We start from the raw sequence: 12,092 nt of genomic DNA, 5'->3' as shown, positions 1-12,092 counted from the left end.
TGTTGGTGTTATCCTTTAATAAACTATTTCCCTTCCGTTTTTAAAATTCTATTTTACTTTACAGTTAAATTATATTGTATTAGCATATGTGGTAAAACTAGAAGTTATTTTCTCAAGCATCTAAATACTAATGTTATTGCTTCACCTCTTTTGTGGTAGCTGTCATTGAATAACCTAAATAATTCTGCTACAATCTCAGTCAATCATGGCGTGAAAGTACTTTTCTAGGTAGCAAAATATTTTGGCTTTGATTAAAATAACAATCTTACTTAAACGTGTTGTTATCTTTTCTTAAATAAGTGAAATAAAACGAGGCTCCTCATTCCTCATGCTCACTGATATGAATTCGCATGACGGAGTTAGGTTATGGGTGACGGAAGAGAAAGTAGGACATTCGTCTGCTCAGGTAGTGCTGCCCCTCAAGGCCTCGAGATGAGCATGCGTGAATAGATTCCCTGCTTAGCAGAATGTAGCGCGTCAGTGTCTGTGTCAAACGGTAGGAGCGCGAGACGGAAGACTTGCAGACCTGCTACTTCAGGAACAAACTCAGTTTAAACTTCTTAGCATCCCGTTTAGCGAATATCACCTGGAGGTAAGACCATACAATTTATGCTTAGAATGAACAAATGGTTAAAGCAACGAAACGGACTTCTGACAGTCATATAATAGTGTTTTAGAATATTGACATCGTGTGAGAAAGCAGCCCTGTAACAGCTTTGCACAGTGGTTGATGCATTCTGGCTATTGCTGTATGATCTGTTCACGAGCTGTTGTTCACAAATGGCCGGTTTATTTGTAATTTCAATTTCGAAAAAGAATAGAAGCATATGTCCGTGTTCATTAGCCTATTTTGTTAATGGTTATAGCAAAAGTCCGTTTTATTTTTGGATGGCCGTTTATTTAAAAAGTTTTACAAAAAGAAAGAGTATAGTAGCTATTGTTTTGACCAAAATTATTGACTATCCGCGTGGATCCATAACGCAGCCTACAGTTTGTTTGTTCATTTATTTAGAGTAGCATGGTTTCTCCCAAGTTTCATTGCCGCTTTCATTCAGTAAATCGGACTGCATAGAAGTGTGTTGAGTAGCCTATTTGACGTGAAATATCTCAGTGAAGTGAAACCTAGCCTATATTCCGATATGTTCCGTCCGATATAGACTACACGTGCACTGGTGTCAGATTGTTTTTGGATATAGGGATGAAGATGTGTTTAAAGAATGACGTAGGCTACTCGTTCTGGAATGCCTGCAGGATCCAGTAGCCTAGCCTAATCATAATATTGTTAGCAATTTTTAAACCTAAAAGAGAATATTTTACTTTTAACACATACATGTTGTGGAGGCTATTCACGGTCCACAATACACTCACGTCGCTAGCCTGTTTTCGGTTAAATTTATCATTCTTTCGCATTAAGCAGTCATTAGTATTGCTATTTTTATTTAGCCTAAACATTAAATTATCGGCATCAGATGGCTAAATGACATGCGTTATATATTTTTTTTTGTTCTTTGGGAGGTAGCCTATACTGTCATTCAATATCTGGCTACAGTGTCCAGATATTTATCAACATAAATGGACCGAATATTAAAAGCTTTTCTGCTCCCCTTTCATACATTCATGCAATGTGATCGTATCTTTGAGTTATGTTTTCTTTTATTTAGAAAAGCCAAAATTGTGTCGTTAGAAAATTATTGACTTCAGTTCTTGTTTACTGTTACTGCTGCTTTGGCAAAACGTGGCCCCATTTGAAACCTATAAACTTTGAGTTTGTTTATATGAAATTGTTTTCTTGAAAAGCACATATATGGTGTTGCTTTAATTAACTTTGAATTCTGGAATTTAGCCTCTCCGTTGAAATGACATGTGGATGGATTGAGCTAGAATCAGAAACATTCTTAATATGAAGATTTTATAATGATCAAACTTATAAAGTTCATGGTCTATTTCACATGGTATTCTCTGTATGAATAGGGATTTCCCCCCCTGCAGATTAATTTATCATAACTTCCTTGTCGACATGACTCAGGTCACTTTGAAACAGTGATGGGATGTGTGTACCAGGCAGTCGAGCTGCGGTTCTCTGTTCTGGTTCCTCAGTGGTGGAATGATTTGCCTACCAGAACAGCAGAATCCCTCCCCATATTTCGACGCAGTCTGAAAACACGAAAACACACTTTACCCCCCCCCCCCATTATCCCTCTTGTACACCCTATATTAGAATTTTTTGTTGTTGTTGTTGTTGTTGTTGTTGCTTAGAACTGCTCTTCATTCGTGTTTTGCTATTTATGGATTTGATGCTTTAACCTGTAGAAGAACTTGTAAATCGCTTTGGATTAACAGCATCTGCTAAATGACTAAAATGTTTATGCAGATATTATTATAATAATTCCTTGCACTTGTATAACACTTTTCAAAGCACTTTACAGTGATGAGGGGGAAACTGTAGCTACAGGGGCGGCATGTAGCATAGTGGTTAAGGTAAATGACTGGGACACGCAAGGTCTGTGGTTCTAATCCCGGTGTAGCCACAATAAGATCCGCACAGCTCCTGCTTAGTCTAATCAACTGTACGTCCCTCTGGATAAGAGCATCTGCCATCTGCCAAATGCCAATAATGTAATAATGTAATGAAACTTGCCTTAACCACCACCAACCTGGGTGATACATGGCAGCCGTTTTAGAATCATCACACATCAGCTAAGATAGAGAGGGAGGGCCAATTTAGCCAGTTAAATCAGGGGATGATGCGGTAGCAGGTTGGGAATTTAGCTGGAAACCATGGAATCATCCGAACGTCTCATCTGAAACAGCGTCTCCTACAGCATGGTGACCCCATGACTGCACTCAGGGTAATTTGTCCTGAGGGAAGATTGCCCCCTATGGGCAACCAACATCACTTCCAGCATCAATGAGGTTTTCCCAGGATATTTCTGCTGTGGTAAAATTCAGGTTCATACATCACATCAGTTCTATTTACATCATATTAGCCAGTGGATTTTTACTTGAAGGCTTTGTTAAATGGAATACATGTGTGTGTGTGGCAGGGTTAGCTCGGCTTGTTCGCTAGTAAGCACAGTGAGATGCAGGCAAGCGAATGCTCCCTGATGACGTAACCCTCAAATTCAAAAGAACATCGGTGCCCTTGGCTAGGGGCGATTTCTTCATTAGCTGACTGGTAACACGTTCGTCCAACAAATATTGTGGACAAATCCCACCGTTACATGTACATGCTTGTGAGTTACAAAAGCTGCGCAAGAGCTTGGGTGAGAAATCCTCCCAGTCTCAATAAAGTCTGTATCGTAAAGCGAAGCCAAATGTATACAGGCTGATTAAAAGATTGGTTTCAGAATTCAACATTGTATGCATTTCTAATGATTGTCCTTTATTTTTCCAAAATACTATGTGAATGCACACTCAGGGAGCATGCCATTTTAGGAGCAGTAATCAAGTCCTCTTCTGTTATTGATCCAGCATAAAATTCAAAAGAATTATCCCCTGCTATACTTCCATTTAATGTCTGCAAGTAATGACAGGCTTAATGGCAGTGATGCTGCTTGCTTTTATTTGAGGATTTTTGATTTTGATTTTTGTACAGTACATACAGATTTAGCATTTGGTATGGACCTCTGGGCCCAGGTTTCATTGCAGTGAGGGCCAATTTGAACAGCATATGGTGGCACATCTGGCTACGGGCCAACGCTTTTGGCAGATGGAAATAAGGGACATTATTGTCCCATGGACACCGATTTATTGGAACCATGGCAGACAATGATGCCTTTTATTGGTGGGAGGAATAACAGACAAGTGGTGGATTTGTTAAGCAAGCACGAAAGTAAACATGCTCATTACTGGTGTGCGTGTACATTGGCTTACAGTTGACGCACAGTGGAAGCCTTGTGCCTTCTATGCACCTGCTAGGCCTAGGCAATAGCAGATTTCATAGCTCTAGGCCATATGATGTATTGCCAAATTCTTTCAGCAAGTTTCACATTCCAATATTTCTTTAATATCAATGAGAGGATGAGTTTTTTTTACCCGCCACAAGAATACTTTGCTATTGCTAGATAGGGTGCCAAGGACTTACATTTTCCCAAAGCCTTGCCTTATCATCTAAGAGGATGACTTATGAAGATACAAATAGTGTCACAAAGTAGAATTTGTTATTTGTGTGCTGTCATGGGCAAAATGCCCAAAGAATCATAGCACATTTTTTTCCTACAATATTTGGACAATACCTACATTTCACACAATACTGTACAATTCACAATATTTTTTGTTAATGTGGTTGATAAACAAATTAGGCGTTATCACACGATTAACACATTTTATTTTTTATTTTTTTAATACAAATAAATGTGATGTCGGTTTTTCAGTTTATCCAAGTACTGTCTATTGAGAAGTAACAAAATGCGGTAAAGTATATCTTCATAATCAAGAAGCACTGGTACTGGCGCATCACAAAACAGGCTGTCATCACCACCAACTGTTCATCATGTGTTCTTGACTTTCAGTGTTAATTAAATCCCATGGGCCTGACCAGTGTCTTGCATTTAAAAATATGATTATGTATGACATTTCCACGCCACTGTGGAAATACCTGTGTTGAAATGAGTGCTGCATAGGCTATGCAATGTTTTTTGGGTTTCCAACCCTACTTCTTCACCACATTGGCTCAGGCTTGTCGCTTTTCCACGCCTTTAGCAAACAAACAACAGCTAAACTGGAGGTTTGGAAGGGTCTTACGGTATACCATAGCAATATGAAATTATGTTTGATACTTTCTTTGAAAGCGGTTGCATATTCTCTTCTTTTCTGCTGGGAAACGGATGTTGTTGTCGATGTCAAGTGTAATTTTTTGTATGTCTTGATGCAGAATGATATAGTTAACTTAGCTAGGTTTGGCGGTGAAATATGAACTTCAACTAGTTGGTCTATAGTCTGTGGTTGGGATCCTTAACTACTTAAGTAACAAGGAAGATGCCAAAGTTCCCGCTAAAATTCAATTCACACAGGAAATGCATTTTACATATTCGGGAGGTCACAAAAACGAGAATCTTACATATTGCCATCTTGTTCACTTCTAATAAATCACTACAGTGCTGTTGCATGTGAAGTCCATTGTTTTCCTTTGCCACGTAGCACACAATGTGAGCTATTTGCTAACACCTCATAAAAAACATTAAAGAAATCTCCCTATGTCCCCCCAATGCTCTATAGAAAGTGACAGCCTTGATAAACCAGAACAGAGCTAGTGCTCACCCCATTAATTAGCAATCAACAACATCCACCCTAATACAGAAAAATAGGCTTATTTGCAGATATTGGAATACAAAACTGGAGTGCGTTTCCTGGTAAAGGTGGGCAAATTTCATGCAGAAACCGTGTTTGAGGAAGTGTTATCTGAAAAGCACACTTTCAGAAGGCTTGTGGTGTTGAGGTTCCTGTGAGAGTATAACTACCCTGCCCCCTTCCAACCCTCCCTGCTGGTTAGCAATCTGCATTTCATTAATGCATTTTCAAAATGGTATTTTCTGTCAGAAATGAAATGGTGTTACCCTAGGCAACAGACAGTGTCATCAGTCCTCCCTGATTGTGTCAAATTTATGTTAGGCATATGTGTAAATGGAAATACAAGGAAATGCACTGTACATGTAGTGGAAAGCTGGGAGGTAACATGATGTACAAGTTAATGTGTTTTACAGAAGACTCCAGAAGACATTAACATGCATTAACTATCATGAGGCCAAGGAGACTCTTTTCTCAGACTGAATAACCCAGCCATTTTTAGAATGATGTTTGAATATTATACTGGCAGCTGTTCTTTCCCAAGGTGTGACTGCAGGCAAGCTAGAATGTTAGACCTATGAAGGATGGAATTTTAATGACTATAAAACTGTAAATTAATTAGATCTCTGGTAAAATACGAACTACCTATTAATGGCTTTTTAATGAGTCATTATAAGGATTTTTAAGGAATGCCATGTCACATGACACATTTTTAATGAAATGACATGCTGCCAAATACCTTTAACTAAACATTGTTTTTTAATTACTGCAAAGTCTCCAGAAAGAGGAAAATATAATTATTCTGCCCAACAAAATGACTTGCTATTGGCTTTCATTTGATGATAATGACAACGGCAGTTAAAGGGTAGCTGACAGCACTGTCCTCTTTCTTCCTGTTAGGGTGCTGCGTATTGGCATATAATTCAACCCAGCTGGTCTACTATTTTAAAATTGTCTGATGTCTTTAAATTGTAATGCTTTTGACCTTCAAAATAAATTTGTATGGGCTGGTCCTGCACATTTTTACAACGCATGTAGAAAGAGTTATTTTCCTGTAGCAGTTCCTTGTCTGCATAGGTGAGCTTTAATTAGACTCATTCTGTCTTCTGTGATTTATGGAGCTCGTGCTGTTTTGTGAAAGTGATCTATGGGCTGATGAGGCAGTAAGGGTTCATCTGCCTGCACCTGTAATTTTTGTCTTTTTTGGGAGGACAGGATTAATTGCCTGTGAAGAGTCGGGGACACAGACGATGGCATTACACTTTGTCTACAGAATCTGGTACACAAGCATAAAATAGTATGGCTAATCACCGGTAGGACCCTTTGGTTTAGATCCAGCTATCCATCTTCAAGATTATAAGTCAAATTATTGGTTGGATGCGCCTGATGGGGAAAAAAAGGAAATGAGTGCTGTTATGCCTGTCAGTGAATTAACAAAACACGGTTACAAATTGAATTGGTGCAAACTCTGAACAATCCCATTCAGGGAGAATGTAACTGAGTACATCTATGGAGTGCCTCTCTCCAATTTCATTTAACACTTGAACTGCCACTACCACCTCTTTTGGCACTAGGCCATAATTAATATTGAATAACTTGGTTATGATTAAAGCTAAGCTTTTTCCCATGTGTGGCTTTTTCCAAGGAGGTGAAAAAGTTTATCATTGTTAAAAATTCACTTAACAATGTAAAATAAATCAAATAATTAATTTAACCAATCTTACGTAACCCCTTGACCTAAACTCTGGAGTACTCCTGTCTTGGAGTCGTAGATAGATTCCTTACTTTGATGACAATGAGTGATGATTCCATCAAAACTATTAGAGAGTTAACAGTTATATCACAGTTATAACAGTTATTATTATTATATAGTATTAGGGTGGAAAGTATTTTCTAAGCATTAGTGGTACAGGTTCAGGGACATCACAGGATTCTGGTGGATGACATAGCATATGTAATGTTTGGCAAAACATATTGCTTAAAGTGTTGTGTAACTACTTTATGAAGCATGGCATTTATTCATGTATGATTTATGAAGGGATTACATCATGTTTATGAAGGCATATGCGATATAAAGAGAAACACTAAAGTGTGACCTAATAACCTGCTAATAACATAATAATTATAAGAAAAAGTGTGATAATTCAAACTGTTTTATCTTGGAAATCGAGGAGAGTAAACTGTGTAAAGTTAATTTTGCTAAGACCTGCAGTTTAGACAAATGTAACCGAAGTAGTATACTGCACTGCAGTGGTGTTCAAACAGATTTATTTTTCTTGGCCTCTCTCAGACAAAAAATTGACATATTTTTTCTTTGCCATCTGTGAGTGTGACATCGGAAACACAATGGAGAAAAAGGGGAAGATAGTACTGTGTAAACCAAATTGGCAATGGAGCAGCAGCTGCAGAAACAGCTTTTGACCACCACTGTGTTTTTTGTGCAGTGGTCTTTGCTACAACAGCCAAAAAGTCACTTTTCTGTCAGCATTGTCATGTTTACTAATACAGCCTTGAACTGTCAGTGTGCCGATGTCAGACCAAGACAGCGCACCTACAGTGTTAGTATTTTGACAATGACGCAATTTTTGTTTTTGGATCTGTACTCCAGCACATTGGATTACAAATGAAACTGTGAATATGAGATTACAGGACAAACTATCAAAGGAATTGCAGCCCTTTTTATAAATAGTCAATTTCCTGCTCAGCTGTTTCTTGGCCAGCTGTGTGCTTTTGCATCATTAGTTCATGCAGAAGAAAGCTAACAAAATGTTTTGGTTGTTTCTCAGTCTGGCATTTGCTTTTGCAGTCTGTTGTTATTGTCTGTGAACATGAGGACCAAAGAAGTGTCACTGGCAGTATATCCGAATAAATTGATCAGAGATATAGCCAAAACAGCAATGGCAAACAGCCTGGTAGACCACAGAAGACCATGGTAGTGGATGACCAAATAATACTTTCAATTGTGAAGAAAAAACGTTTTTCAACTGGAAAACAGATCATGATCATGAACCCCCTCCAGGATGTAAGTTTTATGTTAGAGTTTGCAAAATTACACAAAAAACTGTAGAGTTCTGCAACAAACTATTATGGACAGATGAGATAAGTATTAACCTGTATTAAAGTGGTGGACATAGAAAGTGGTGGAAAGACCACCTCTTCATTGAAACGAGGTGTTGTGGCTTGGGTATGTATGGCTGCCACCAACGGTGCTAGAATGGCTGGTGCTACTGGTGCTATAGCACCACCTAGCAAAAAGTTAGCTAAAGCTATCATAGCCCAAATAATTTCTTCCAAACTCTGAAATCGAATAGTCCTGAAATAAAGCATATTGCTACTCATATTAAGATAACTGCAAGTTCAACACAATCGCTAAACACAAAAACAAAGCAATGTAACTGGCCAGAGACCAACAGACGTGACAAACCGTGGAGGGTTCCCTGCTTAGTTACTGTTGCTATATCATCAAGCTGTTGTCATGAAAGTTGAGTGTGGACTCAACATGATTCCACGGACAGATCAGCAGATCAGATATAGCACTGATAATTAACAGTGTTTATGGTTTTTATATTTATAATGGAATACCTTAATAATAAACATAATTAACACTACTCCTCATTTACTATGTAGTCTACATGCAGTTGTTTTTACAAATACACAAGCTAATATTTTCTCATGATAGATTTTGGCAGCTAGCTAAATTGATGGGTTTTGCTGCTTACATTACTAACTAACTAGCTATCAATAGCCAAGTTAGCAATTTGATAGGTAGCTAGTGTTAGGTTTGTTACCTTGCATGCCATGCCTAGAATAGTGTTAACCTTATCAAACTAACCATCCAAACTTTTGTGGGGTAAAAATACACAGTGCCATTTTCTTCAGAGTAAAGCATTTATTATCAACAGGAGGAGAAATTCAAAGCCACATAAATACAATGTCATTAAAAGCACTATAAAAGCACTGGTTCTTTCTATAGGCTAATTTGTTGGTGACATTTAGCAGAGCAATGTGAATCAGAGGAAATATTATAAAAGTGATATGTGGATTGGAGAGCAAAGTGCTGTCAAATTATGAGAAAAATATGAGAGATGTCTCCTCCATCCTTGAAGAAAACAAAACAAGAGCATTTCTTTTTTTAATGACGATATCTCGATATTAACGATATTATCTCGATATTAATCTTAATAAGGACGACACATCTGAATCGGCAGAACAGATCAATGAATTGGCTACGCAAGTAAATGAGCCCCAAAGTACCATCCCCCACTTTGATTATGGGTAAACCCGCACACTGTGTTACAAGAAAACTCCACAAGCTTGTTACATCGACCCTAAATGGTTCAGTGAATTCCCGTGGTTAACATTCTGCGTGAAAAGGCTGAAAGTGTTCTGTTTACACTGTTGCTGGGCAAAGAGGTGGCAATCTGCTGCTACTTGAGTCGACGACTCCTCGTTTACTAACTCTGGCTTTAGTAACTGGAATCGAACAAGAGAGACACTCAGTTTACTCGAAAAGAGCATGCGAGTCCACACAGACTGTGCATATGCCTGGTTAGCAAGGGAACAGTCGACTGTTGCAGAGCAGTTAAATTTGTAGTGAATAAAAAGCGGTCCTCCTTTTCTTTTAATTTATTGAAAATTGGAGGTTGTCGTCGTTACAGCGAGAAAACATTTCAAATGACAGCATATGTCACTTGAAATAGCCTGAATTTGTAGAACCATCGTATCCTATTTCTGTGTTGATCATATTGTATTGTGCATGGACTCTTTTTATTGGTGTTAAAGAGCTCTACCTGCTGACTGTTTAGTGTAAATTCACAAGGTCGATTGGTTAGAAAAGATTGGTTGGGAGAAAGAATGCACAAATGTAGAGAAGAACACCTCGCTGTTAAGCATGGAGGTTGATCCATTATTCTTTGGGTTTGTGTGGCAGCTGGGAGATATTGTGCGAGTCGACGGAAGAATAGATTCGACCAAATATCAATCAATTCTAGAGGCTAATGTTCAAAGGTTAGTCCAGACATTGAAGTTGAAGAGAGTTTGGGTATTCGAGCAAGACAATGATCCACAGCATACCTCAAAATCAACCATGAAATACGTCCAGGAAAGACGGATTAAGGTTTTGGAATGGTCAGCAGGGGCCCCAGATTTGAATATTATTGAAAATCTGTGGAGGGATCTCAAACATGCCATGCATGCAAGATAGAGGTGTTCCAAAAGCGAGAATTGAAAAACTCTTTACAAGCTGTAATATTTTCCTGAGGAGGAGTTACAAAGTACTAACTGACAGGGTTCTGAAACTTTTGCACTGGGACTTTTTCCTTTTTTTATTTTGAAACTAAAAAATGTAATCTTGCTTTAAAATTTGAAGAAATGTGTCATGTTTAACTTTGTACCATTTAGAAGTCAGATTCGCTTCTGTTCACTTAGATATTAATTGTAAAAGGTTTTTGACCTGGAGCACCCACATTTTTGCAAATCACTGAAAATAGAGTAATTACATTTTTTTACATGCAAATGCTGAATGGTATCACTTGGCTAATGTGGGTAGCACAAAAGCACGGCCGGTCTCGTGTTATGTAGCACCTACTGTATACATTCCTTCATTTATACACAGGTTTATTTTTTGTATGGGAGGACAGAGCAGAAGGTAGTCAGTGAGCAGACCCACATCTCTGTCACTGCCTGAGTAGCCCCAGGGCTCAGGCTCAGGATAGGAATGGACTGGGAAAAGAAGCAAATCGGTCCTTGCCCTCTCTGTCCCAGCGGACACTTGGGACCACTGCCAGGGACCTAGAATTTTGAGACGGTCAGCTGGTTCCAGTAATCAGCGGCAAGGAGGGGGCTGGCAGGTAGGGTAGGGGAAAGAGTAGAGGGCTTGAATCACCCTGTGGCTCCCTCGCCTGAGAATGCTGGGTCTATTTCTCAAGATGGAAAATGGAAAAAAAGACCCATCTGAATGCAAATTTCCTGAAATCCACATCAGAGACACTGCACTTGTGGAGTACTTCATCGTACATTAATGCTCCTCTGTGATTTTCACAACCCGATGTGGCTTGGAGGCTGGAAATCTGGAGGCCTGCATAGCACTGTGCTGTGAGTTTCTCCAATTCCTGGTAATCCCAAGCCATTAATGACATTTGGTTTAGTAATATATGTCTGGCATGCATTTAGCCCTCTTAACTCCATGATTATTTTTGGCGTGTTTTTTGTTATGTATTTTTCAGAATACCATTAAATATTTTTCTATATTTAGTCGGTTTCTACCAGTTTGAGATGCGGCAGTCATATCTGCAAGTCACTGTTGTGAATTCACGCTGGGGTGGCCCTTCTTGACTCAAACTACCCAATCCTGTGCATTGCTACAACCATAGTAAATGTAAATGGTTGGCATTTATATAGCGCCTTTATCCAAAGCGTGGTACAATTGATGCTTCTCATTCACCCATTCACACACACACTCACACACCAACGGCGATTGGCTGCCATGCAAGGCACCAACCAGCTTGTCAGGAGCAATTGGGGGTTAGGTGTCTTGCTCAGGGACTCTTTGACACGCCCAGGGTGGGATTGAACCGGCAACCCTCTGTCTGCCAGACTCTTACCACCTGAGCTAATGTCGCCCCATATATGGTAATGCATCAACCTACATGATGCTGGCCATCGTTAGCTCTGGCACAGTCAGGATTTGGTGCCAAAGTGACCCTCGTCCTACAGCAGGAATTTCATTGTTAGTACCCAGCATACTAACAGGATGAATCCCCCAACACTCAACCCATATTTTTGGTCTCATATAACAATATGCACAC

General features: G+C 39.1%; 1 protein-coding gene across 1 annotated transcript in view; it reads left to right on the top strand.

Moving 5' to 3' along the window:
* Positions 1-504: 504 nt before the first annotated feature.
* The window catches only part of znf385b (zinc finger protein 385B), a 115,093-nt gene continuing 103,505 nt past the window's right edge, over positions 505-12,092 (top strand). Inside the window, exon 1 of the mRNA XM_061235688.1 lies at positions 505-592. The gene's annotated coding sequence lies outside the window, so the exon portion shown is untranslated. The remainder of the gene's footprint in view (positions 593-12,092) is intronic.

This window comes from Conger conger, chromosome 3 (genome assembly GCF_963514075.1).
Source record: "Conger conger chromosome 3, fConCon1.1, whole genome shotgun sequence".
Classification (NCBI taxonomy): domain Eukaryota; kingdom Metazoa; phylum Chordata; class Actinopteri; order Anguilliformes; family Congridae; genus Conger; species Conger conger.
The sequence above is the reverse complement of the archived record's forward strand: the minus strand, read 5'-3'. Positions and strand labels throughout refer to the sequence as shown.